This window comes from Myxine glutinosa, chromosome 7, assembly GCF_964187855.1.
Source record: "Myxine glutinosa chromosome 7, kmMyxGlut1.1, whole genome shotgun sequence".
In the NCBI taxonomy this organism is placed as follows: domain Eukaryota; kingdom Metazoa; phylum Chordata; class Myxini; order Myxiniformes; family Myxinidae; genus Myxine; species Myxine glutinosa.
In genome coordinates this window covers 132017778-132045541 of record NC_136267.1, presented here as the reverse complement: position 1 = coordinate 132045541, position 27764 = coordinate 132017778, and positions in this window count along the sequence as shown.

Sequence of the window (27764 nt, the reverse complement as noted above, 5' to 3'; positions counted from 1 at the left end):
TATTCATCCTTTCTACTAATGTTTTTTTTTCGAAAACAGTAATGTTCTTCTCAATTGATATAGTTGTAAATTTCACTACAACATTATAACGATTCCATTAAGATTGTGAGTGACAATATGGAGAGAGATAAGCAAAGTCATCTGTACATCTACACCCAGAGCGCTCCGCCAACTTCAAGCTCAGTGGTTGTTTGTCTAAAGTGAAGTGCAGTATTGAAGGAGCTGGGGCTCCCACGTCGATCGGAAGAATGGACGCGACAAAAAGCTGGAATTCATCCGAGTTGCTTTATTCAAACCAAACACTCAGGCACTCTGAAAAGCCCGTTTATCGGGCAGCAATATATATATACATATTATCCAGGAGCGTTTGCCCAGGAAAGGCGAGAGGGGGCGTGGCCCAGCGTCCCGACCGAGGCCTGGCAAGTTGAGCGCGGGCCTGCCCGGGCGTCCTGGACGAGCCCGGCATGGTGATCGCTCCGCGTCCTTGAAAGGTGCAATGCGATTGTGAAAACCCAGCGGTAGCCGCTACACACGTCCCCCCAGAATCGACTTGCACCGGCAGGGTCAATTTGAGGGGGGTCCTGATGACCCAGCCGAAGCGACCCCTGGTGGGTCGTGGGAGGGGGTCCGGTGTGGTGGTGGGTGGTCGAGTGGGGGGCACCGTGGACGGGGGGTGGCCTCGCTGCGGCGGAAGGGCCACCCGTGGTGGGTGGTCGACGTCCACGTGCGCCGGCTTGAGGCGGTCCACCGCAATCCGGTCCGACCTGCCGCCGATGTCGATGACGAACGACTTGTCGTCCTGTCGCAGCACCCGGAAGGGCCCGTCGTACGGCGGCCGGAGTGGCCCCCGATGTGCGTCGTGACGCACAAAAACATACTCCGCTGTGCGAAGTGCTGGGGGGACGTAGGACTGGGGGTCGCCGTGGTGGGATGTTGGCACGGGGGCAAACCGTCGGGCGGCCTCCTGGAGGTCCGAGCGCTGGTGAGCTGCGGACCAGGGACTGGTAGCGTCGGGCACGAATTCGCCCGGGACGCGTAGCGTCTGGCCATAGACAAGCTCGGCGGTGGATGCCTGGAGGTCCTCCTTGGGGGCCGTGCGGAGGCCCAAAAGGACCCACAGCAGCCGGTCGGCCCAACCGCCGTCTTGAAGGCCGGCCATGAGCGCGGCCTTCATGGAGCGGTGGAATCGCTCGCACAACCCGTTTGCTTGGGGGTGGTAGGCCGTAGTACGGTGGAGCTTGACCCCCAGGTTGCGGGCGACCGCGCCCCACAGCTCGGAGGTGAACTGTGGTCCGCGGTCTGATGAGATGTCCGCCGGTGCGCCGAAGCGGGCGACCCAGGTGGCGATGAAAGCCTGCGCCACGTCGGCGGTGGTGGTGGAGACGAGGGGAACGGCCTCCGGCCACCTGGTGGTCCTGTCCACCATGGTGAGCAGGTGTGTGAACCCCCGTGATGGGGGGAGGGGGCCCACCAGATCCACCTTGACGTGGTCGAAACGTCGTTCGGGCACGGTGAAAGGTGCCAGCGGGGCCTGGGTGTGTCGGTGGACCTTGGCCCGTTGGCAGGCCGTGCAGGTGCTGGTCCAATCGCGGACGTCCCGACGAAGGCCATGCCAGACGAATCGCGCCGACACCAGCTTCTGGGAAGCTTTCCGGCCCGGGTGGGAAAGGCCGTGGAGGGAGGCGAAGATGCGGCGTTGCCAGGTGACGGGCACGATGGGGCGAGGCTGGCCTTGGGAGACGTCGCAGAGCAGGACAGTGTCCGCGAAGGGGATGTCGGCCAGGCGGAGGCCCGTGTCCGCCGCCCGGAGGGCTTGCACCGTGGTGTCGGTGGTTTGGTCCGCCGCCATAAGCGCAAAGTCCACGCCCAGGTGGACCGCGTTCGCGCTGGCCCGGGAAAGACAGTCGGCCACGGCGTTGTTTTTGCCGGCGACGTGCCGGATGTCCGTGGTAAACTCCGACACGGCGGAGAGGTGGCGCTGTTGGCGGGCCGACCACGGCTCCGTGACCTTGGCCATGGCGTAAACCAACGGCTTGTGGTCGACGAACGCCGTGAAAGGTCGGCCCTCCAGGAGGTGGCGGAAATGGCGGACGGCCAGGTGTAGACCGAGGAGCTCCCGGTCAAACGTGCTGTATTTGAGCTCGTTCGGCCGGAGCTGCCGGCTGAAAAAAGCGAGTGGCTGCCAAACCCCGTTCACCCATTGCTCATGTACGGCGCCCACCGCGTAGTCGGAGGCATCCGTGGTGAGGGCGATGGGAGCGTTGAGCACCGGGTGAGCGAGCAGTGTTGCGTCGGCGAGGGCCCGCTTTGAGCTTTGGAAGGCCACATCCATTGCTGCGGACCAGGCGATGTCGTGCTTGGCCGGCTTGCCCCGGAGGGCTTCGTAGAGGGGCCGCATGAGTTGAGCAGCGCGGGGCACGAAGCGGTGATAAAAATTCACCATTCCCAGGAATTCCTGCAGGGCCTTTATGGTGCGGGGACGCGGGAACGTGGTGATGGCCTCGACCTTGGTTGGCAGCAGCACGGCCCCATTCTTGGTGATGTGGTGGCCCAAAAAATCAACGGCCGTCGTGCCGAAGTGGCATTTGGCCGGGTTGACGATGAGGCCGTGCTCGCTGAGGCGCCCGAACAGTGTTCGGAGGTGGAGGAGGTGCTCGGCCCGGTACGTGCTGGCGACGAGGATGTCGTCCAGGTAAACGAAAAGGAACGGCAGGTCACGCAGCACGCCGTCCATCAAGCGCTGGAACGCCTGAGCCGCGTTCTTGAGACCAAACGGCATCCGCAAGAATTCGAATAAGCCGAACGGCATGATGACTGCCGTTTTAGGGACGTCGGCCGCCCTGACAGGTTCCTGGTGATATCCCCGTATGAGATCAATTTTCGAAAAAATGACCCGTCCCGCCAGACGGGCGGAGAAGTCTTGGATATGCGGGATCGGGTACCTGTCGGGGGTGGTAGCGTCGTTGAGGTGGCGGTAGTCGCCACACGGGCGCCATCCGCCCCCCGGCTTTGGCACGATGTGCAGTGGTGAGGCCCACGCGCTATCGGAGCGCCGCACGATGCCGAGGTGCTCCAACGCGTCGAATTCGGCCTTCGCCACGGCGAGCTTGGCTGGGTCAAGGCGGCGGGCCCTGGTGTAGACCGGCGGGCCCGTGGTTGGTATGTGGTGCTCGATCCCATGCCGTACTGCGACGGCCGAAAACGTCGGCCGCGTGAGGGCCGGGAACTCCGTGAGCAGGCGAGCAAACTCGTTCGCCGCCGGGACGGCGCATGCCAGCTCGGTCGGCGCGGAGCTGCTCAATGTGCATACCAGGGAGCTGAAGGTTTCGGCATTGATTAAACGACGCCGTTGGACGTCCACCAGCAGTCCGTGTGCGCAGGGGAAGTCGGCGCCTAGCAGAGCCATGGGCACGTTTGCGGTTACAAACGTCCAAGCAAAGCGTTGGCCGCCGAAGCAGAGGGTGACGTTGCGCGGGCCGAAGGTGCGGATGGTCGATCCGTTGGCCGCAACCAAGGAGGGGCCACAAACCGCGGATTGCCTGTCCTGGTCAGAGGCGGGTATGACGCTCAGTTGGGCGCCGGTGTCGCACAGGAAGCGCCGTCCGGATGCTTTATCCGTGATGAACAGTAAGTTGCCCGTGTGGCCGGCGCTCATGGCTGGTAATGAATGCCGGCCCGGCCGTTTCCCGGCCTGCCGAAGGTGCACGGGGGTCGGCATGTCCGGGCCTTCTGTCCGAACCTGGCATGATAGTAACACCACGCTTGGTCAGGTGGAGGCCCCGGTCGTCGTGCTGGAGGTGGTCGGGTCGGTGTAGCGGCCGCCAATTGCGTCGGCAGTTCGGTCGTCGACCGTGCCGGGCGCTCGGGCGCCATGGGTGTTGCGTCGGACGGCGGTGGGTCCCATGTCGCCGCTGCGATGCGCTGACCTGCAGCGGAGATCTTGTCGGCTGCTCTGGCAAGGGCCCGGGGATCTGTGATCGTCGTGCTTGCCAGGGCGAGGCGTACCGGGTTAGGCAGCTGACGGAGGAACAGCTCCCGGAACAGGAATGCCGGAGAGTGCTCGCCGAGCAGTGAAAGCATGTAGTCCATTCGCTCGGAAGGGCGCGTGTCGCCGAGCTCGGGCAGGTCGAGCAGGCGCCGTGCGCGTTCCGCCGATGGGAGGACGAAAGCGTCGAGGAGAAGCTTCTTAATCGCGCCGTATTTGTCAGCGGCTGGCGGGCTCTCGAGGAGGCTCAGGGCGCGGGCCGCGGTGGCCGAACCGAGCGCTGCTACCACATGGTGGAAGCGGGTGTCGTCGGCCGTGATGCCTCGCAGGGCGAACAGGGAATCCGCCTGTGCGAACCAAACCGCCGCGTGAGCCTCCCAGAAGGTAGGCAGTTTAAGGGCGACTGCCGTGTCCATGTCGGTAGGTCACCAATGAAGGAGCTGGGGCTCCCACGTCGATCGGAAGAATGGATGCGACAAAAAGCTGGAATTTAGCCGAGTTGCTTTATTCAAACCAAACACTCAGGCACTCTGAAAAGCCCGTTTATCGGGTAGCAATATATATACATATTATCCAGGAGCGTTTGCCCAGGAAAGGCGAGAGGGGGCGTGGCCCAGCGTCCTGGCTGCGGCCTGGCAAGTTGAGGGCGAGCCTGCCCGGGCATGCCCGGGCGTCCTGACCGAGGCCTGGCAAGTTGAGCGCGGGCCTGCCCGGGCGTCCTGGACGAGCCCGTCATGGTGATCGCTCCGCGTCCTTGATAGGTGCAAGGCGATTGTGAAAACCCAGCGGTAGCCGCTACAGTATCTTCATATATATATATATATATGTGTGTGTGTATATATATATAAAGTGCATTCAGAAAGTATTCAGACCCCTTCACTTTTTTCACATTTTGTCATGTTGCAGCCTTGTGCTGAAATCGTTTAAATTCATTTCTCCCTTATCAATCTTCACTCAATACCCCATAATGACAAAGAGAAAACAGGATTTTAGAAAGTTTTGCAAATTTATTAAAAAGAAAAAAACTGAAATATCACATTGACATAAGTATTCATACCCTTTGCTATGACACTTGAAATTTAGCTCAGGTGCCTCCCATTTCTCTTGATCATCTTTGAGATGTTTCTACACCTTGATTGGAGTCCACCTGTGGTAAATTCAATTGATTGGACATGATTTGGAAAGGCACACACCTGTCTATATAAAGTCTCACAGCTGACAATGCATATCAGAGCAAAAACCAAGCCATGAGGTCGAAGGAACTGCCTGCATAGCTCAGAGACAGGATTGTGTCGACGCACAGATCTGGGGAAGCCTACAAAAAAAATCTCTGCTGCATTGAAGGTTCCCAAGAGCACAGTGGCCTCCATAATTCTTAAATGGAAGAAGTCTGGAACATCCAGGACTCTTCCGAGAGCTGGCCGCCCGGCCAAACTGAGCAATCAGTGGAGAAGGACCTTGGTAAGAGAGGTGACCAAGAACCCGATGGTCACTCTGGCTGAGCTCCAGAGATCCTGTGTGGAGATGAGAGAAACTTCCAGAAGGACAACCATCACTGCAACTCTCCACCGATCTGGGCTTTATAGCAGAGTGGCCAGACGGAAGCCAAACAGTTCAATCTTGATTTCATCAGACCACAACATCTTGTTTCTCACAGTCTGAGAGTCCTTTAGGTGCTTTTTTGCAAACTCCAAGCGCGCTTTCATGTGTCTTTCACTGAGGAGAGGGTTCCGTTTACGGAACCCTAACCCTAACAACTAACCCTAACCCTAACCCTAACAACCCCAACAACCCTAACAACCCCAACAACTAACAACTACTAACAACTACTAACAATGACTAACCCTAACCCTAACCCTAACCCTAACCCCAAACAAGCAGCAGTATGAGCCAACTAGCAGTACGTAATTTTTAGATCTTATTTCAGATACAATCATAATTCATAAGTGCCTGCTAAAAACTCACAGTTACCGACCTGGTTTCGCCCTGTTGGAGCTTCATCAGGGCAACGCAGCGAGTCCTGCATTATGAATCTGAAAACCTTTCGGTTTTATTCCAGTCAAGACCGCATATTGTTAGTGTATTTCTCAATTGATATAGTTGTAAATTTCAGTTCATAACCGCATACAATATATATATATATATATATATATATATATATATATATATATATATATATATATATATTACGTGGGCTGTTGACGCGTCATCAATGGAGGTACGTGGTTCGAGCCCCGCATTGTCACAATTTTTTCACACTTAGCCCCTAGCAGGAATTTGATTCCTGTTTATAAAATTATATATATATACAGTATATATATTGTTAGTGTATTGGGGGTAGGGATAGCCTGGTGTTGGCTTAACAGTTATGGTGCTGGCTTGGGATCCGAGGATCCTGGGTTGAAATCCCGGTCAATCGCTGAATTAACACCAGGGGGGTTGACTCAGCTGTCATCCTTCCGAGGTCGGCAAATTGAGTACCAGCTCACTGGTAATGCCCTGTGTGTCGCAAGAGGTGACTCACAGGGTTTGGTGGCACGAAGGGCATCCGGCAATAACACATTGCTTCAAAAAGGGGACCAAGGTGCCCGGAAAAGGCCAACCCCTGCTCTGCGGGGAAAAATGGCCTCTAAAGGTCTTCTTTTTTTTCTTCTTTTTTTGTATTGGGGGTAGGTAATGAAATACCGTAATCGAGGTAGAATTGAATAGAGTAGCGTACTCCGTATGCCATGATCTGTGGGAGGGAGAGGGCTTGGGGGGAGGAGGCATGGGAGGGGGGTGGGTTGGAGAGGTACAAAACACATGGACACTGCTCGGACTTCCAGGAAAGAAGTTGGTATTCCAAGAAAGTGGATATGGGGTGACTTAACGGGGGTAGAAAAGATCAAGGTTTTGGATGGGGGAAGACAAGAGATGGTGGTGAACAGCTGTTTTAAGACCCGGAGGGAGGAGTCGGATTGAAGCAAGTGAGGGAGTTTGTTCCAGAGGTGGGAGAAAAGAGGAATGAAAGAGTGAAGGTGAACAGAGAGGTTTGATTTTGGCAGTTTCACCAGAAGAGGGTTGCAGGCAGATCTTGTGCGACCTGTAGGAATATTTGCGGGACAGAGCCCAGAGAGACCTGGGGGGGGGCAAGGCCAGAGAGGAGTCGGTAGAAGACGGAAAGACCACCAACCTGCCTGCGGTGAGTGAGTGAGAGGCCCTTGGAGTTAGCTTCATCACGGGAGATTCCAATGATTCTGAAAGCTTTGGTTTCTACAGAGTGAAGCCGAGCTGGGTGTGAGGCAGGAGCACCAGCTCAGAGGGCAGAGCAGTATTCGATTTACAACTATATCAATGGAGAAGAACGTTACTGTTTTCGAAAAAAAACAATTGTAGAAAGGCCTTGTATGTGGTGAGAAGCTCAGGTGTGCTAAGGAAGGACTTCGCACGACGGGGGATGCCCAGTTGGCGACTGGCTTTGGAGGCCAGCTTGGAAATGTGGTTTTCCCAGGAAAGATCATGGCAGATAGTGAGACCCAAAAGCTTGAGTGACAGAACGTCTTGGAGAGGATAGTTGGGAAAGTAGATGGGAGGGTTGTCCAGTCGGTCTTTTCGGAGAGACACAGTGAGAGTGTGAGATTTGTCAGGATTGAAAGACATGTTCCACTTGTTTGACCAGTCTGTGATTTTTTTTTCCAGGTCTGCAGAGAGTGAGGACGCTGCAGACTGCCGATATGAGGGATGAGGTGTGGTGCATCAGCAAAGAGATAGAGAGGATTTTCCAGAGAGTCGGAGAGATCATTGATGAAGACCAGAAAAAGCACAGGGCCCAGAACACTGCCGTGGGGAAATGTACCCATTCAAGGAGATGAGAGAAATCTATTCAGGGCCACACGTTGACGACAACCAGAGAGGAACTCTACAAGCCATGCGTGGAGATTTCCATGGATACCATAGGAGGAGAGTTTGGTAAGCAGAACGGGGTGCCAGACCATATCGAAGGCATGTGATATGTCAAGAGAGACAGCTCTGATTTCCTTTTTGGCATTGAGGACCTCCATCCATTGTTGAGACAGCAGAATCAGCATGTCCATGGTAGAAAGACCTGGTATGAATCCAAGTTGATGATCCGAGATCAAGCCATTGGAGAAGAGGAAGGATTTGATGATTGATTCCATGACCTTGCTGATGATTGGGAGCAGGCTGTTTGGTCTGTAGTTGCAAGGATCTGTTTCAGAATCTTTTTTTTGTGTAAAGCAGTAATGTTGGCTGATTTCCAAGCAGATGGCAGATGACCTTGAGCAAAAGAGAGGGTGAAGAGAACAGAGAGAGTGAGGGATAGAGCGGCAGAGCAGGATTTTTGGACCTGTGGGCTGATGCCGTCTGGTCCAGTTGCAGAATCAGAGTCTTGGTTTGACAAAAACTTCTGCACCTTGTCAGGAGAGAAGGAAACAGAGTCCAGGAGCAGCTGGGTTGGACTGGATAAGGTGTGTACAGAGAGAGATGGGTTTGGCACACAAGATTTTGAGGCAAACAGAGTTGAGGCATTCGGCTTTTTCACGTGCGGTGTCAGCTGTGTAGCCGTTTGAGGTAAGGGAGGTGATGGAGGGGGAATAAACACCAGAAACATATTTGACCAGATGCCACCAGCATTTGGAGGAGGGAGACAGGTTTGAGAGTTCATTCTTGAGAGTAGAGAGATATTGTTTCCCTGCTCTCCTGAGGGTAGACACACACTTGTTCCGAGCTTTGTGAAAGGAACTGAGATTGCCTTCAGTTGGATTAGACTTCAATGAGGTGAAGGCAAGTTGTTTCATGGCAACTGTCTCACCACAAGCTTCAGTGTACCATGGAAGGGAGGAAGGGTATGACAACTGAAGACGAGATGGGATAAATCTGTGCATGAGAGAGAGCAATTTACTTTAGAAGAATTCCCAGGAAGAGTTGTCAGAGGCAGTAGAGATGGGGGACCAGTCCAGATGATTGATGGCTGTTTGAAGACCATGCTATTCAACCTGAGTGAAAATGCCAGACTCGTCGGCGCTGAGGAGGCTCTCCGAGAATACTCAGAGAGATGTCCACTTAATAAGCAAATTATCAGAAGACCCGATTGGAGCAAAAGAAGAGCAGCAGACATTTACAGGGAAGTTTGTCATGACCAACTCTAGAAGAGATTATGTACCATTGACTGAGATCTGGGTCCGGAAATTGAAAAAGTGAGAAGAGAGAATTGGGATTGAGTGGATAGAAGTTGGTCCATATTGTCAGACAGGGAGATGTGAATGGAGTCATCACTGTTTGGAGGACGGTACAACACACATATGCACAAAAGGTGGGAGCGGAGGGGAAGCCATAGCCAGAGGGACTCCTGGGGGTGAGGTGGAGAGAGGACAGTGCAAGGAGAGTGAGGAAGAGAGTTTTTGATAAAGATAGCAACCCACCACCAGGACAAGACACAGGTCTATCATACCAGAGGAGGGAGTAATCAGGAGGAGATATTAAGGAATTAGAGACATCTTGAAGGAGGAAAGATTATGTTAAGCAGATTATGTCTAGTTTGTCAGAAGCAACCTGTATGGAGAGATCAAGCAGGTTTGAACGAAGGCCCCAGATGTTTGAGGTTCATACCGTTAAGGAAGAGGGAGGGGAGGCATCGGGTACAGGACAGGGGAGTGGAGGGGTGGGGTAAGATGAGGGGTGAGAGGGGGAGGTAGGGAGAGCTGTTGATTGTCTGTCAGAGATTGCAGACGAGTTAGGAGAAAGGGAAGGATGAAGCGGCCAAAAGGTTTGATGGTGATGGGATGAGGCACAGTGAGGTGTTGTTTGAGGGGGGTAGAGCAAAGTAGAAGGTTGTAGTAGGTGGAGGTATGTGATGGAAGGGAGAGGAAGTGGGGAGGAGGCAGCTTTGAGGAGGAGGGGTGAAGGGGGAGATTTGGAGAAAAATGGTAAGGGGGTGGGGGGAGATTTGAAGGGGATGGGTTGGGGGGTGAGTTTTGAAGGGGAGGGGTGAGGGGGGAGTTGTGAAGGGGAGGGGTGAGGGGGGAGATTTAGAGGGGAGGGGTGAGGGGGGAGTTTAGGAGGGGAGGGGTGAAGGGGGAGAATTTAAAGGGAGGGTGAGGGGGGAGTTTTGGAAGGGAGGGGTGATGGGGGAGTTTAGGAGGGGAGGAATGAGGGGGGAGTTTGGAAAATGGAAGATTAATGACAAACTGTTCTCTGTTCTGGTGTTGGTGGAAGCGGCCGCATATTTTCCCTCTCTTTGGGGTTGGCTTCGTGATGGCTGCACTTTGTGCCGTGTGCGCCTGAGAGAAACATCGGAGCTTTGGGAGCGTGGGACGATCAGATGAGGATGGAGTTTGGCCGTCGTTCCGTGGTTGGGTGGTTGCTCTGGGCGCGATTGCGTGCAATCTTTTGCGGTTCCCCCAAAGTGGTTCTGAGTCCGGTCAAGGATGCCAGACGGAGTATCAGCCAACATACCACACTACACATTTAGTTTTGCTTTCATCATCCCCTTGTGTTGTATACGAGTCAATCTGGAGGGTCCCTCAATATCGGAATTAGATTTTACCATAAATTTCTTCATTATCCTTGCATTTATTTTCATTAAATTCATTGTTTGTTGCATTTCATTTGTTGTATTGTTGATTGTCGGTTTTGTACATTCATTTGTTGTGGGGATCGGATAACTCCCCGTGTCACGTCCGTTCGTGCAGGTAAGGACCTCGCTCCCCTCTACCCCCTCCCTCCTCTCCCATGGTGTCGCCATCAATTGGGTAAACTCCTCGGAGTTAAAGCTCTATTTGGTCATCTGTCACCCTGAGGTCTTTACTGCAGGGTAGACGCGACTATATATATATATATATATATATATATATATATATATATATATATATATATATATATATATATATATATATATATGTATATATGTATATATATATATATATATATATATATATATATATATATATATATATATATATATATATCTCTATATATAAAGGAGGAGTGTCTGTGTGTGTGTGTGTGTGTGTGTGTGTGTGTGTGTGTCTGTCTGGATGTCCGCTTATAACTCAAGAACTACACATCGGAGAAAAGTTTTAGACACAGATTCGGAATCAGCATAAAATCCCGGTGGTTTTAGGCTACGTTTTATTTTAATATCAATGGTTTAAAAAAACCGCGCCAGCTGCAATTCCATGGTGTAGTTTGTGGCGGCGCAGACGTTCGGGGTGTATTGCAATGGTTTGTCGGGTTTGGCTGTGGGTCCAGAATAGGTCCCATTTCCTTATGTTCTTCCACTTTTATTTTGATTCTTCTGTTACAACGCCTTCCTTATCTACCTTATATCCCCCCCGACGAGGCCTCTACATAATTTAATGCGGCAGAATTTCGTGCATTTTGAGTGAAAGAAGTGAGACGATGTTGTAGGAGGAACAAGAGGCGCGGTCACTGTGGATTGTGGAGGCCTTGATCGTGAGTGGAAATGGCGGGAATTGCGTTTGTATCGCAAAGTAAAGGATCTGCATTCATTTCTGAACTTGAATTGGTGGATTGTTATACATCTGCATTATTTTTCATTAAAAAAACTTTATGGTGAACTTGAAGGCTCCAAGCATGGACTATATATATAGCCCTCATTGAGGTAAAAATTAAAGTAAAAATCCTGCTATCGCTTGCCAAGCTATCCGTTCCTCCCCCTCCCCTCCTCCTCCCCCTCCTCCTCCCCCCTCCCCTCTCCTCCTCCCCTCTCCTCCTCCCCCCTCCCCTCTCCTCCTCCCCCTCCCTCCTCTTCCCTCTCCTCCTCCCCCTCCCTCCTCTTCTCCCCTCCCCCCTCCCCCTCCCTCCTCCTTCTCCCCCTCCACTCCCCCTCCACTCCCCCTCCCCCCTCACCTCACCCCCCTCCCCTCTCCTCCTCCCCCTCCCTACTCTTCTCCCCTCTACTCCTCCCCCTCCTTCCTCTTCTCCCCTCCCACCCTCTCCTCCCCTCCCCCCCCCCGTTCCCCTCCCCTCCCCCCCCCGTTCCCCTCCCCTCCCCTTCCTCCTCCCCTCTCTTCCCCTGCCCGGCAATGCCGGGTACTTCCCGTGGGTTGCTCGAGGGTTGGAAAACCAAGCAATCTTTATGTCTTGGCACCAAGTAAGAAAACCAGAAATGTTGTATACCCAGAGGTTTTGAGAAATTGAAAATTGACAAAACGTCATGTAGGAAATGTACTGTGATATTGCTCTAAAATATACATGTTCTTTTCATCATATATTTGTATTATTCTTATTCAACCCGGGCGAAGCCGGGTACCTCAGCTAGTAATATATATATATATACATATATATATATATATATATATATATGTATATATATAATATATATATGTATGTGTGTGTGTGTGTGTGTGTGTGTGTGTGTGTGTGTGTGTGTGTGTGTGTGTGTGTGTGTGTGTGTGTGTGTGTGTGTGTGTGTGTGTGCGTGCATGCGCACGTTTGTGTGCATTGGTGTTCCTAATGCACCTCCAACCCCCTGTGCCAATTTCCATGAAATTTGCGGAACAGCATTGCTTTTCCCATGCGGAAGGTCAACGTGACAATAAAAACTCATTTTGTAATCAAATTCAGATGAAGACATGCGTGTTGTCTGTCAGGATCCCCCTTGGCAGGGAGGGGTACATTCATGAGTTTGGTTGTGCCTGAGTTTGAAGATTGATCCGAACTACCAGAAAACATTTTGATATTTGTGAAAGGTTGTTGCCAAATGTTATAAGAAATATTATTTAAGGGTGTTTAAAGTATCATAAAAACATAACGAAAAAATATTATATGGTTTATAGGTTTTTGAAACATTTTCACATTTATAATCTTTCTTATCGTGTCCACGGACAGTCTATACATGGCCCAGCCAAAACTGGACACATTTTTGTGCCTTGTTGAATTCGGCAAGATCTGCAACAGAGCAGGGTTCCTCTAGCGATGGTCTGTGGCTCAGTTCCACATTTGCAAGTTGTCGGGCTGGTTGTATATCCCCATTTGTTTAGTGACTCCTTAGAACGACCTACACCAGTCCTAAGTCTGTTAAGGCACTTCCATGTTATCCAGTTGCAATTAGCTCCTGGGCGGAGGCTTTCATCAGGTAGAATTTCCATCGCTGGGGGTTGTTCGAGACTGGCAAGCCTGTCTTTCCACAAAGCGATGTGGGCTTCAGATGGGGTTGATCGTAATGAAACGACACTGTTCATGAAGCACTTCCTTGACTTTAGGTGGCTGAGTGTAGGTGTATGACCATGCAGAGAGTCCCTCTCATCTGATGTTTGATGGAGTCGCTCTTTCTTACTGGCTACCGTTCTTCTTATATCAGGGGGAGCTATACCAGCCAAGATATTGGCCTTTGGTGTTTGTTGGTTTTCAACAACCTGTGATAGATCGGCAGCTTGCATTCAGAATGGCATCCATCTTCTTAGCATGAGTAGATCTTTCCCATGCAGGGCAGGCGTATTCAGCAGTGGTATAGTAAAGAGCAAGTGCAGTGGTTCTCAATGTTTTTGGGCTTGCTCCCCATCTTGTGTTAGTGAGCTTATTCAGGATGTTATTTCATGCGCTCACTTTTGCCTTTGTCTTCTTGATGTGGTTCTTGAAGGTAGGCATCAGTCAAGAGTGGCTCCTAAATAGATAGGGTGCTTGCAATGTCTCAGTGTTGCTCCACACCAGGTTACTTTAAGCTGGCGTTTGGCTTCACGGTTTCTTTAAGCTGGCGTTTGGCTTCACGGTTTCTGAGGTGGAATGCACAAGCTTGCGTCTTTGTTGGGTTTGCGCGAAGGTGGTTTTCTTCATAGTAGGATATTAGTCCCTCCAAGGCCTCAGACAGCGTTTTCTCCATGGTGTTACAGTGCTTTGGGCACTTGGGCAGTGAAACATTCCCATACAATATTTATATTTAGACACCTTAGACCTTCTAAGATCCTTTATAACCTTTTGACCTCTTGAGGCCTTTTCAGATATTTCGACCTTTACACCTTTCGACCTCTGAAATTATTCTTTTGTTTACCATAAAATTATTTATCTTTGTAAAAACAAAAAAATTCAATCACCCTCCACTCTTAAACAATCCTTTTAAAAAACATTCCTTTGGATACCAATAATTTATTTCTGTGACACAAAAAAGTCCATATTGCATGTACATATTCACACCTTAATTGGAATCTGCATGCGGTACAGCTGCACAACACAAGGTGATGTTATTGTGTTTTTCAACGAAATATATAACTCTGTTTCTTTCCTGTTAATATGCTGTCCACACATTTCTTTCCCCTTTCTTATTTTTGCAACTAATTGCATTATAATAAGTTTCAGTCTCAGAAATAGGAAAAACAATTACAACTAGAAAGCATCTGAAAATGCAAAGCCTGTCCTCATCCGCTTGTATTCAGCCATCTTTTTTTTCTTCTGCATGCTCAAACTAATGAAAACAGTTTACAAAGAAGATGCAAAATGGAAATTGATGATTTATGCAGCCTTGACATTTGAGCTCTAAATCTAAAAAGCAATCAGCTTCTAGCTTTTGATTGATGAACCAAATTCAGTGACCCAATATGCAAATTCTTAAAATTATAGGTCAATCGGTTGAAAATTGACGATTTTATGTTAAGCTGACCTTTCACCATTTGACCAAATTATTAATTTCTCCATATTATCCGAATTTGGTGAAAATTTGATGACAATAGCTCAAATGGTAAATTTCAATTTCAGGTCAATCGGATGAAAATTGATGATTTTATGTGATGCATTCCTTTAGCCTTTTGACAAAATTATTAATTTGTCCATATTATCCGAATTTGGTTAAAATTTGATGACAATAGCTCAAATGGTAAATTTCAATTTCAGGTCAATTGGATGAAAATTGATGATTTTATGTGATGCATTCCTTTAGCCTTTTGACAAAATTATTAATTTGTCCATATTATCCGAATTTGGTGAAAATTTGATGACAAAACTCAAATGGTAAATTTCAATTTCAGGTCAATTGGATGAAAATTGATGATTTTATGTGATGCATTCCTTTAGCCTTTTGACAAAATTATTAATTTGTCCATATTATCCGAATTTGGTGAAAATTTGATGACAAAACTCAAATGGTAAATTTCAATTTCAGGTCAATTGGATGAAAATTGATGATTTTATGTGATGCATTCCTTTAGCCTTTTGACAAAATTATTAATTTGTCCATATTATCCGAATTTGGTGAAAATTTGATGACAAAACTCAAATGGTAAATTTCAATTTCAGGTCAATCGGATGAAAATTGATGATTTTATGTGATGCATTCCTTTAGCCTTTTGACAAAATTATTAATTTGTCCATATTATCCGAATTTGGTGAAAATTGGATGACAAAACTCAAATGGTAAATTTCAATTTCAGGTCAATCGGATGAAAATTGATGATTTTATGTGATGCATTCCTTTAGCCTTTTGACAAAATTATTAATTTGTCCATATTATCCGAATTTGGTGAACATTTGATGACAAAACTCAAATGGTAAATTTCAATTTCAGGTCAATTGGATGAAAATTGATGATTTTATGTGATGCATTCCTTTAGCCTTTTGACAAAATTATTAATTTGTCCATATTATCCGAATTTGGTGAAAATTTGATGACAAAACTCAAATGGTAAATTTCAATTTCAGGTCAATCGGATGAAAATTGATGATTTTATGTGATGCATTCCTTTAGCCTTTTGACAAAATTATTAATTTGTCCATATTATCCGAATTTGGTGAAAATTTGATGACAAAACTCAAATGGTAAATTTCAATTTCAGGTCAATCGGATGAAAATTGATGATTTTATGTGATGCATTCCTTTAGCCTTTTGACAAAATTATTAATTTGTCCATATTATCCGAATTTGGTGAAAATTTGATGACAAAACTCAAATGGTAAATTTCAATTTCAGGTCAATCGGATGAAAATTGATGATTTTATGTGATGCATTCCTTTAGCCTTTTGACAAAATTATTTATTTGTCCATATTATCCGAATTTGGTGAAAATTGGATGACAAAACTCAAATGGTAAATTTCAATTTCAGGTCAATCGGATGAAAATTGATGATTTTATGTGATGCATTCCTTTAGCCTTTTGACAAAATTATTAATTTGTCCATATTATCCGAATTTGGTGAACATTTGATGACAAAACTCAAATGGTAAATTTCAATTTCAGGTCAATTGGATGAAAATTGATGATTTTATGTGATGCATTCCTTTAGCCTTTTGACAAAATTATTAATTTGTCCATATTATCCGAATTTGGTGAAAATGTGATGACAAAACTCAAATGGTAAATTTCAATTTCAGGTCAATCGGATGAAAATTGATGATTTTATGTGATGCATTCCTTTAGCCTTTTGACAAAATTATTAATTTGTCCATATTATCCGAATTTGGTGAAAATTTGATGACAAAACTCAAATGGTAAATTTCAATTTCAGGTCAATCGGATGAAAATTGATGATTTTATGTGATGCATTCCTTTAGCCTTTTGACAAAATTATTAATTTGTCCATATTATCCGAATTTGGTGAAAATTTGATGACAAAACTCAAATGGTAAATTTCAATTTCAGGTCAATCGGATGAAAATTGATGATTTTATGTGATGCATTCCTTTAGCCTTTTGACAAAATTATTTATTTGTCCATATTATCCGAATTTGGTGAAAATTTGATGACAAAACTCAAATGGTAAATTTCAATTTCAGGTCAATCGGATGAAAATTGATGATTTTATGTGATGCATTCCTTTAGCCTTGTGACAAAATTATTAATTTGTCCATATTATCCGAATTTGGTGAAAATTTGATGACAAAACTCAAATGGTAAATTTCAATTTCAGGTCAATCGGATGAAAATTGATGATTTTATGAGATGCATTCCTTTAGCCTTTTGACAAAATTATTAATTTGTCCATATTATCCGAATTTGGTGAAAATTTGATGACAAAACTCAAATGGTAAATTTCAATTTCAGGTCATTCGGATGAAAATTGATGATTTTATGTGATGCATTCCTTTAGCCTTTTGACAAAATTATTAATTTGTCCATATTATCCGAATTTGGTGAAAATTTGATGACAAAACTCAAATGGTAAATTTCAATTTCAGGTCAATCGGATGAAAATTGATGATTTTATGAGATGCATTCCTTTAGCCTTTTGACAAAATTATTAATTTGTCCATATTATCCGAATTTGGTGAAAATTTGATGACAAAACTCAAATGGTAAATTTCAATTTAAGGTCATTCGGATGAAAATTGATGATTTTATGAGATGCATTCCTTTAGCCTTTTGACAAAATTATTAATTTGTCCATATTATCCGAATTTGGTGAAAATTTGATGACAATAGCTCAAATGGTAAAAAAAAAAAAAGAAGAAGAAGTTATAGCCTGGACTGACAGACAGACAGACACACACAGAATTGATTGCAAAACCCCATCTCCTGCTGTGCAGGGGGTTGGTCTGACAACAAACCAGTATTGCAGCAAACAAACTGCAATTGGAAGGAGGACAATAAAAGAAATCAAAAGCACGTTGATTGAGTTGTGCTAACCACTGTGGGAAGTAAGGATAAGATGAAGTTTCTGGTGTTAACCTTTCTTCGTGGCAGAAGAGCAAGGTTAATGGTGGTGACCACTTCTTCCCATTCATGTGCTATTTTGCTGTTGAGAGGTTAATGCTTGAAATGTTACCTTCTGCTTCTCCACGGTGGTCTGCACACCTCAATCGATGTCCTTTCCTTGTATATATGGTCAAGGCCTTGGTAAGAGCTAAAGCAGAATGGAAGGGAACAAAATGGAAAGGGACAAAAACCAACAGCAGGGTGAGAGTGAGATCAAGGGGAGAGGGAGATCAAGAACACATGGGGGTGGACAAGTTGATTGAAACACAGCAAGAAGAGGAAGGGGAAAGTGAGAATGAAACAGAAAAGGAACAAACCAACCCACAACTAAAAAATGAAGAAGTAGTCCTGTTGGTTTTATCCATTGTTCTACCTGTTTGCCAATGCAGATCAACATGAGCCTTCCCAGCATGACTGGTTCTTCATTATGCAATCAGAGACTGTCCGGAGGTCAGTGGCAATCCTTAAAAGTGCTCTTGGAACAAAAATCTGTGAACATAAATGCTGCATTGAAAAAAATCACCATATTATCTTACAATGAATATTTTATATCTTTATATATTTCAGGATATTAAAGACTTTTGTGGAATATTGTATGTTGTTGCTAGAACATTTTGAAGACCCTAAATAACTATATTGTGTGTTAACGATTTCATCGTAGGAAAGACAATCTACATGAATTACACCTTGTCCATTCCAAAATAGTGTTGCCATGATCTTTCCAGCAGACATCTGTATTGAAATATTTTCTTTGGTGGAGACGGATTTTTTTCTTTGGTGGAGTCGAATTTTTTTCTTTGGTGGAGACGAATTTTTTTCTTTGGTGGAGACGGATTTTTTTGCTTTGGTGGAGACACATTTTTTTCTTTGGTGGAGTCGAATTTTTCTTTGGTGGAGACGAATTTTTTTCTTTGGTGGAGATGAATTTTTTTGCTTTGGTGGAGACACATTTTTTTTCTTTGGTGGAGTCGAATTGTTCTTTGGTGGAGATGGATTTTTTCTTTGGTGGAGTCGAATTTTTCTTTGGTGGAGACGAATTTTTTTCTTTGGTGGAGACATCTTTTTCTTTGGTGGAGTCGAATTTTTCTTTGGTGGAGACGGATTTTTTTCTTTGGTGGAGACGAATTTTTTTCTTTGGTGGAGTCGAATTTTTCTTTGGTGGAGACGAATTTTTTTGTTGGTGGAGACGGATTTTTTTGTTGGTGGAGACGGATTTTTTTGTTGGTGCAGACCGATTTTTTTCTTTGGTGGAGTCGAATTTTTCTTTGGTGGAGATGGATTTTTTTCTTTGTTGGAGACGAATTTTCTTCTTTGGTGGAGACGAATTTTTTTCTTTGGTGGAGACAAATTTTTTTCTTTGGTGGAGACGAATTTTTCTTTGGTGGAGACGAATTTTTTTGTTGGTGGAGACAGATTTTTTTCTTTGGTGGAGTCGAATTTTTCTTTGGTGGAGTCGAATTTTTCGTTGGTGGAGACGGATTTTTTCTTTGATCGAGACGGGTTTTTTTCATTGGTGGAGATGGATGCTTGACTGCAAGCTTGTCCACTGAGACTCCATATAGAGAGCTTGAGCCACATTTCATCACAAGTTATAATCTTGTTTAAGACGTTGTCACCCTGTTTCTTGGAACATTGCAAGTGCGTTGTCTAAATCTTTGGAAAAAATACGTTTTTGTAAGAGCTCGTTGAAAAAAGAAGAAGAAGGGAATTGTGGAAGGGCCCGGTGATAGAGGGCATAAAGGAACTAGAACGACACTTTTCGACATCACGACGTCAACCGATATGCCTCCGCCTACATTATTACATCATTATTATATTTCTACCAAGTTTTATTGAAATCCATTCAGCTGTTCTCAAGTTATCAGATTTTTACCTGACCTGACCTCTGACATTTGACCTCTTGACCCCAAAATGTAATCAGTTCATGTCTACATCATTATACATACCTGTACCAAGTTTTAATTTAAATCCCTTCAGCTGTTCACAAGTTCTCACATTTTTACCTTACATGACCTCTGCCCTTTGGCCTTTGACCTTGGGACCCCAAAATCGAATCAGTTAATGTTTACATCATTATACATACAGTATCTGTATCAAGTTTGAATGAGATCCATTGAGCCGTTCTCAAGTTATAGACCTATTACAGACTTTGACCTTTGACCTCTTGACCCCAACTTCTAATCAGTTAATCGTTACATCATTATACATACCTGTACCTAGTTTGAATTAGATCACTTCAGCCGTTCCCAAGTTATAGACTTATTACAGACTTTGACATTTGCCCCCAAAATCGAATCAGTTCATCTTTACATCATTCTACGTAATTGTACCAAATTTGGCCAGAATCTCATCACTGGTTCACAAGTTGTCGCAGTAACAGGATTTTTTTTAACCTAACATGACCTCTGACCCTTGGCCTTTGACATTGTGACCCTAAAATCGAGTCAGTTCATCTTTACCTCGTTATACATACACCAAATTTGACTAAGATCCGTTCAGCCATTCTCAAGTTATCACGGTAATGAGAACCTATCACGGACAGATGGACGGACGGATGGACAGCCGGACGGACAACCTGAAAACATAATGCGGAGACTTCGTCGACAGGGGCATATAAATACTGACAATCAGACAATGGGAAAACAGTTGGACACAACAAGCAATATAATTGACTAGCGGGGTCACCCGTGGGAATCCCACGGGCATGGATGTGTGTGACATTTCGACATATTGAGTTAGATGCTGCACATTCATTTTTACAAAATGGTTACTGGCAAGTCATCAGATCCAGAAATGGTGTGATGAACACAATTTATTTATTTCACATAATATGTGACCCCTCACTCCTCTCCACCTGACACTCTCCTCTCTCCACCTAGCACTCCTCTCCTCTCCAATCCCTCACATTCCTCTCCTTTCCAATCCCTCACCTCTCCAATCCCTCACACTCCTCTCCTCTCCAATCCCTCACACGCCTCTCCAATCGCGCCTCACACTCCTCTCCAATCGTGCCTCACACTCCTCTCCAATCGCGCCTCACACTCCTCTCCAATTGCGCCTCACACTCCCCTCCAATCACACCTCTCCAATCGCGCCTCACACTCCTCTCCAATCGCGCCTCACACTCCTCTCCAATCCTTCCTCACACACCTCTCCAATCGTGCCTCACACTCCTCTCCATTCGCGCGTCACACTCCTCTCCAATCGCGCCTCACACTCCCCTCCAATCACTCCTCACTCTCCTCTCCAATCGCTCGTCACTCGCCTCTCCAATCGCTCCTCACTCGCCTCTCCAATCGCTCCTCACTCGCCTCTCCAATCGGCTTTCCCCGTCTCGTTTCTCTCGTTTTTCTCCCGTCTCGTTCTTTTTCTTGCTCCAAATCGGCCCGTCTCGCCCGTCGGAATCGGAAATCGGCCCGTCTTGCTTTCGTGCTTGCGCGTAAATAAATTGTGTTCATTACACCATTTCTGGATCTGATGACTTGCCAGTAACCATTTTGTAAAAATGAATGTGCAGCATCTAACTCAATATGTCGAAATGTCACACACATCCATGCCCGTGGGATTCCCACGGGTGACCCCGCAAGTTTGCATTGACGTTCGTCGATGGACTCGTTCGCCCGTCTCATTCGTTTTCTTGCTGCATCCTGTTCAAGTCTGCGTTCTTCATCGATCGTCTCATTCATTTTGGAAATAGAAGTTTCCACGCAGCGCATGAATTGTCACGATCCTCAAGAGGAATTTGTTTCGTAATCATCAAATGATAAATGGCAAGTAAATTATATTGTGGAAAATTAAAGATTTCAAATAAACCTATTTAAAGTGTATGCACACATAACTAATTTAAAAAAACGAAGAAATATCTCTCGGTAATTTCCTGAAACATATTTTACTTCCAGCTAATTGCTTGTTTTCTTGTGACGTCATCGGAGCACGCGCGCAGGGCACCCTGGGACACCTCGGCCATTTTGATACCCTCTCGAACAACGTCGTCAGCGGATTCACATTAAATAGTTTTTGTTCACGACCAGTCATGCCAATTTGCGGCGTATTTCGTTGTTCATAACAGGCCAGGCGTTAGGCCAGGAGTCAAGTTTTACAAAACGCCCAAACTTCTACTGAATCAGGGTGAGGAAACAAGAAATTTAAGTGAAGAGAGGCGGCGTTTGTAGAAGGCTGCCATCAATCGCAGTGACATCCAAACAGAATCACAGTGGGATCGCACACCTGTCTGCTCCGAGCATTTTGTTAACAGTAAGTAAGAACATGTTTCATTGTATAACCATACAATTACTATAATCATTAATGATATTGAATACAATACATACATTTGAACAAATGGAGGGCACTTAATCAATCAGGTCCATAACATTAACACAAGCAGCTTTAAAAAATACATGTTTGTTTAATATATTAATACCTTGGATCGAATCAAGTGGACGTCATTCAGTTCTTTGTGTAGGATTTGTCGCACCCATCCATCTTGGTACAACCTGTATGCCTCGAGGGATTTATACTTCTTCAACTCATCTTTGGTATAGGCCGATTTGCTGAACAACAGGTAGTTGATCACGTCGATGTGGGTCACCTGAGGCCACTTGCTCACATTCTTCTCAAATTGATCATTTGATAGACCATAAGGGTCACACCCAATGACAGAAATCTTCTCTTTGTAATGAACAAGAACGTCCGGGGGGAGCGTCTCTTGGTAGCCAAGGTTGGCACTCGCACTGCTAGCCATACTCAAGCCTGGATCTACCGTATCCTTACGTACACTCCAAGTCTGTTCTACAGGTAGTTGGTTGCAGGTTGACCCACTGCCCAGGTGTTCACCAGTTCACTGGTCCACGGCAAACTTAAACCGAATGTTCTGTGTTTGTTGGGCAACAATACGTAATATAAACTAGATGGCACCACACTCCACATGAACGTAACAAAACAAACAAAATTACTTTATAAAACAGACTTTTTGCGATCCGCATTCACCATAAACCAACGCAACAAATCAATATCAGCGCACACGGACAGATTAGCTTGGGTATCAAAATGGCCGCCGCGCAATGCGAGATGGGTAATTTGTGACGTCAGTGAAAACAAAGGATAATGTTGAATGAAATAAAAACGAAGAAATATATGTCGGCATCATTGTTGACGTTTTTGTGACGACTGTCATCAAACGAAAAAGTAATATATCAACGGAAAAGCAAAAGCGAATTTTTAATACTAGGGCGTGCCCGTACGTGGGTGCAAAAAAACATGCGTGCAAACAACAACAACAAAAAAAAACTTTGAAACCACGTGGCAGTAACGACCACAGAACCCCCCCCCCCCCTCTATTTACATGAAATGGTTTGGTCCATTCGCAAAGCCAAAGCGAACGGCTTGCGAGTACGGTAGAACCCCCCCCCTCTATTTACATGAAATGGTTTGGTCCATTCGCAAAGCCAAAGCGAACGGCTTGCGAGTACGGTGACCATACCTTGGGAACCACTTGTCCGATTAATTTCAAACCTTGAAAAGGCACATCCTCGGGTCCCCAGCAATATACCTGGCAAGTTTCAAGTATATCGGACCCGTGGTTGTCGAGAAACAGCGGTCACAGACAAACACACACACAGACACACAGACACACACACATACACACAGAGATTACTTTCCACTGCTTTCCACTGGCTTTCCACAGAGATTACACAGAGATTAATATATATCGACACGTTGCCGTCGGTGTCATGTTGGGCGGTGTATGATACACCATGACGCGATTTTTAAAAATATATCTCTGCATTTTCCCGCGTGTGTGGAATGTTCTCAATTATTGCTGACACCGAGTCTAAAACCATCGCTAAAAATGAAATCAGATGGTGAGTTAGATTGGAGATAAAGGCGTGAGAGAGACGCAATGGCCTTGAAGTTACAGGCCTTTGAGAATTCATTTCGTTCTATAAACGGCAACTTTCATCGGATTTTCTTCCCGTTTTTTTTCAACCGAGTCTAAAACTATGTTAGCGACTGTGAAAAATGAAATGATATATCGAATTTTTAATATGTATCGACACGTTGCCGTCGGTGTCGTGTTGAGCGGTGTATGATACACCATGACGCGATTTTTAAAAATATATCTCTGCATTTTCCCGCGTGTATGGAATGTTCTCAATTATTGCTGACACCAAGTCTAAAACCATCGATAAAAATGAAATCATATGGTGAGTTAGATTGGAGATAAAGGCGTGAGAGAGACTCAATGGCCTTGAAGTTACAGGCCTTTGAGAATTCATTTCGTTCTATAAAGGGCAACTTTCATTGGATTTTCCTCCCGTTTTTTTTCAACCGAGTCTAAAACTATGTTAGCGACTGTGAAAAATGAAATGATATATCGAATTTGATTTGAAATAAAACTGGGAGAGAGAGCAAGACACCACGGGCCTACAAAACAGGCCTCAAAGTTATGCGAGTTAATAAAATGGTGGATATTTGTTTATAATTATATGAAGCCACTCCCAGAATGGGTGGAGCTATGGGTGGAGCTACTCTGCAAACCGAGTAAGCCACACCCCGGACAGACGCCCAACAGACAGACAGACAGACAGACAGACAGAATCATCTACGGCTATTATAATAAAGATGATCAGGAATAGAGGAGAGAGAATGGAGTGGATGAAACACAGTTACCTGCGAGAACTGGAGTTGGGTTAGAGGGGTACAAAGGATCATGGGTAAGGATGACAAATGACAGGAGATTGTCATGTCCTATCAACTTGAAGCCCAAATGAGAACTGCCTCCAGAAGGTGGTTACAAAAAGAGATGACAATAGGAATAAAATAGTGGTGGTGAACAGAAAGTTAAATTCCTGGAGTTAACCAGGAGTATCTTACTGCAAGGGCTTTGCATTCTGTGCAAGGTGTGGGAAGATCTGGATGGCTGAGGGAGCAAAGGTTGCAAGACCAGAAGACAACAACAACACACAACATGCATTTTAAGGCCATTCTCCCTGCTAGAGCGGGGGTTAGCCTTGCAAGACCAGAAGAGAAGGTGTAAAACTGAGGGTATCGACCTTTAGGTGATTATGAGAGCAATACACCTTGTGCTTTTGCCTCATTGCTTGAAATTTCAAAGTTGAGAGCTTCATGTTCTCCAGAATTCAATGGAGACAGATGTGGTGGGTGGGATCATTGGTCCTTTGAGCTATGGACAAAGGCCTTGAAGGCTGGGATTAGTGCGGATTTTTCGAGAAATGACTTGGAACAATGGAGGATGCCCATTCTACAGCCAGATTTGTAATATGGGGTGTTCAAGAGATTACATGGCTGATGGTAACCCCAAGAATTTCAAGACAAACTCTTCATTGTGGCAGACTGTGGAAATACGTAGGTGGGTTTGTTTGTCGATACATCAGGAAAAATATGGTGAGCCTGAGATTTTCCGCGATTGAAAGACCCATTGCATTTGTCAGAGTAGCATGTAATCAATTTCCGTCGGTTCAGCAAAGAGTGACGCAGCTAATAACTACCTGTCAGTTGGATTATGAGGCCATTTGAGGTGAAGGAGTTGAAAGAGGAGGAACATATGCTTTGATTTGAACTTGACAAGGTACGAGGACTTTAAGGAAAGAGATTTGTTGGAGAGTTCAGCTTTGAGATTTGTGTGATTATATTTGCTGGCTTGCCTCAGGATGGACTCTGTACTCATTACAGAGTGACCTCAAGTTGCTCTTAGGATATCCCTCTGTATTGATCAATAAAGCTGCTGGATGGTAACTGCGTTGCCTCATGATTCAGTGTACCAGTGCTGAAAGGATAGATAGGATATAGCTACACATAATGCAATAAACTGCTGCATTAGACTTTTGTAAATATATTCCCGTTTGTGGAATCAATATCAGATTCTATGGAGATGGTGTTTTTGTGCAATGGCCGATTGAAGTCCCTGCCAGTTGGCCTGTACGAACAGCCATCTTAGGCAGTATTGAGGTCACTCTACACACATTAGTCAGAGAGGAATTGGCATTGACAGGAACGTGGGTAGAGGAGCCAGTAGTGGCAGTTATACTCATATTAGTTTGGGGAAAAAAAATCTGGGTTGGGAAGTTTACAGATTGGATCAGACACAGTCACAAAATTCCCCGGCTGCAATATGGCATGACTGGTTGTTGTGGAGATGACTCCCGACCAGCTGCCACTGGCATGGTGGCTGTTGAAATTGCCACAAATGAGGAATTAGTGGTAAATCACACAGTCAATATAATCAAACAAGACCTATTTTAGACCCATGCCCCACACCCTCTCACACAGCTTCCCCTCTCACACCCTGGCACTTACTTCATTGAATATCAAGTGCAAATGAATGATGATTTTCACAGTTCCAATGCTCTTATCTCTTCTGCAGTATAACGACGAGTTGATGCGACAATGCCTAAAAATAAGCGATTCAACACGGATAATGTTTGAGGCATCGTCGCAACACTTCATCGCGCTCCGGCATGTTCATTAGCCACACTTACCAACATCCATTTTTAAACCTTGTGCTGCACTCAAACACACCTCTGCGCGGCAGGCACGTATCAGCAAGTTCTGTACGACTAATCTGTAAATTTTAGCTGGGTTGACATTTTCATTCACCAGAAAACAATGTTGCACAGTACCTGGAAATGCTGCTTGTTACTGTGTTTAAAATGCTCAGAATGTTTTTGTGTCCTTGTATTGTCACTTTACACACGGGTTGCCACATGTTGTGACAACTGCGCAAGTCTGCCATTCTCTTATGATAACATAGAGTAAAAAGTACCTTAAAACTTCAAATAAGCATCATATTGTATGCTTGCAAGCTTCTTTCTGTCAGCCAACTTTCCCTGTAAGTGTCAAGCCCTGAACCATCACTATGCATTATGTTGGACTCTTCGAGACTATAAATCTGCGACCTATTGCCGCAGCTCACCTGCGATAAATACTGCAACATAATTGCGCTAATTCACATTGAGGTACCACCCAAGCTGAAACATTGCCTACAGTCAGTCCCACAAGGCCACTTCAACTGCTCTAAATCATTTGCAATAATAGGATTCCATATTGACATTGGAACACAATTTATAAACATTTATAACCACCACTTTTAACAGATCAAACATTTATTTTAAATGTCTATATTCATGAGCCATATTCCACTGCTTTAGGTACAGTAAACTTGCAGCACACCTATTCTTGTGCGGAGTATCCATTAAGCAAGTGCAACAGCAACACACTAGGTCTCCAACGTGGAAACAATATCCAGCCGACACCATTATAAGCTTCTGAGATGTCGAGCCGAGGTTTGGATCATTACGGGCCTCGTCGCTCAGCTCTGACGGTGTTTCACGGGCAGGGGGATTCATCAATGTGTGTGCAGTCCATCAGATGGAGGTTCAACTGGTCCCGTCTGCTGGGTTTAGTTGGTGGACGTTAAAGATCCCACGGTGTCCTTCGCGAAGAGTAGGCCAGCACCCTGACCAAATTACAAATTCCTGCCCTGACTTCCTGAGTTGGAGTGGCGACCCAACAAGGATTGTTACCCTCACCAAGAAACTGCCTCTGCTTCGGTATAACCGACACTCTGTATAGAGTACGGTACATGATAACTATTACACTCGTATGTTGAAAGATTAACCTATTTGTTAGTGTACTGTGACAAACATGTCGAAATAGTAAAACTTTTTAATGACATGTTTGGCATTCCCATCAGGGTACTGCTCACAATCCTGGAATTCTAGTGTACTGTGACAAACATGCCGGAATAGTAATACTTTTTAATGACATGTTTGGCATTCCCATCAGGGCACTCCTCACAATGTTGGGATTCTAGTGTACTGTGACAAACATGCCGAAATAGTAACACTTTTTAATGACATGTTTGGCATTCCCATCAGGGCACTCCTCACAATGTTGGGATTCTAGTGTACTGCGACAAACATGCCGAAATAGTAAAACTTTTTAATGACATGTTTGGCATTCCCATCAGGGTACTGCTCACAATCCTGGAATTCTAGTGTACTGTGACAAACATGCCGAAATAGTAACACTTTTTAATGACATGTTTGGAATTCCCATCAGGGCACTCCTCACAATGTTGGGATTCTAGTGTACTGCGACAAACATGCCGGAATAGTAAT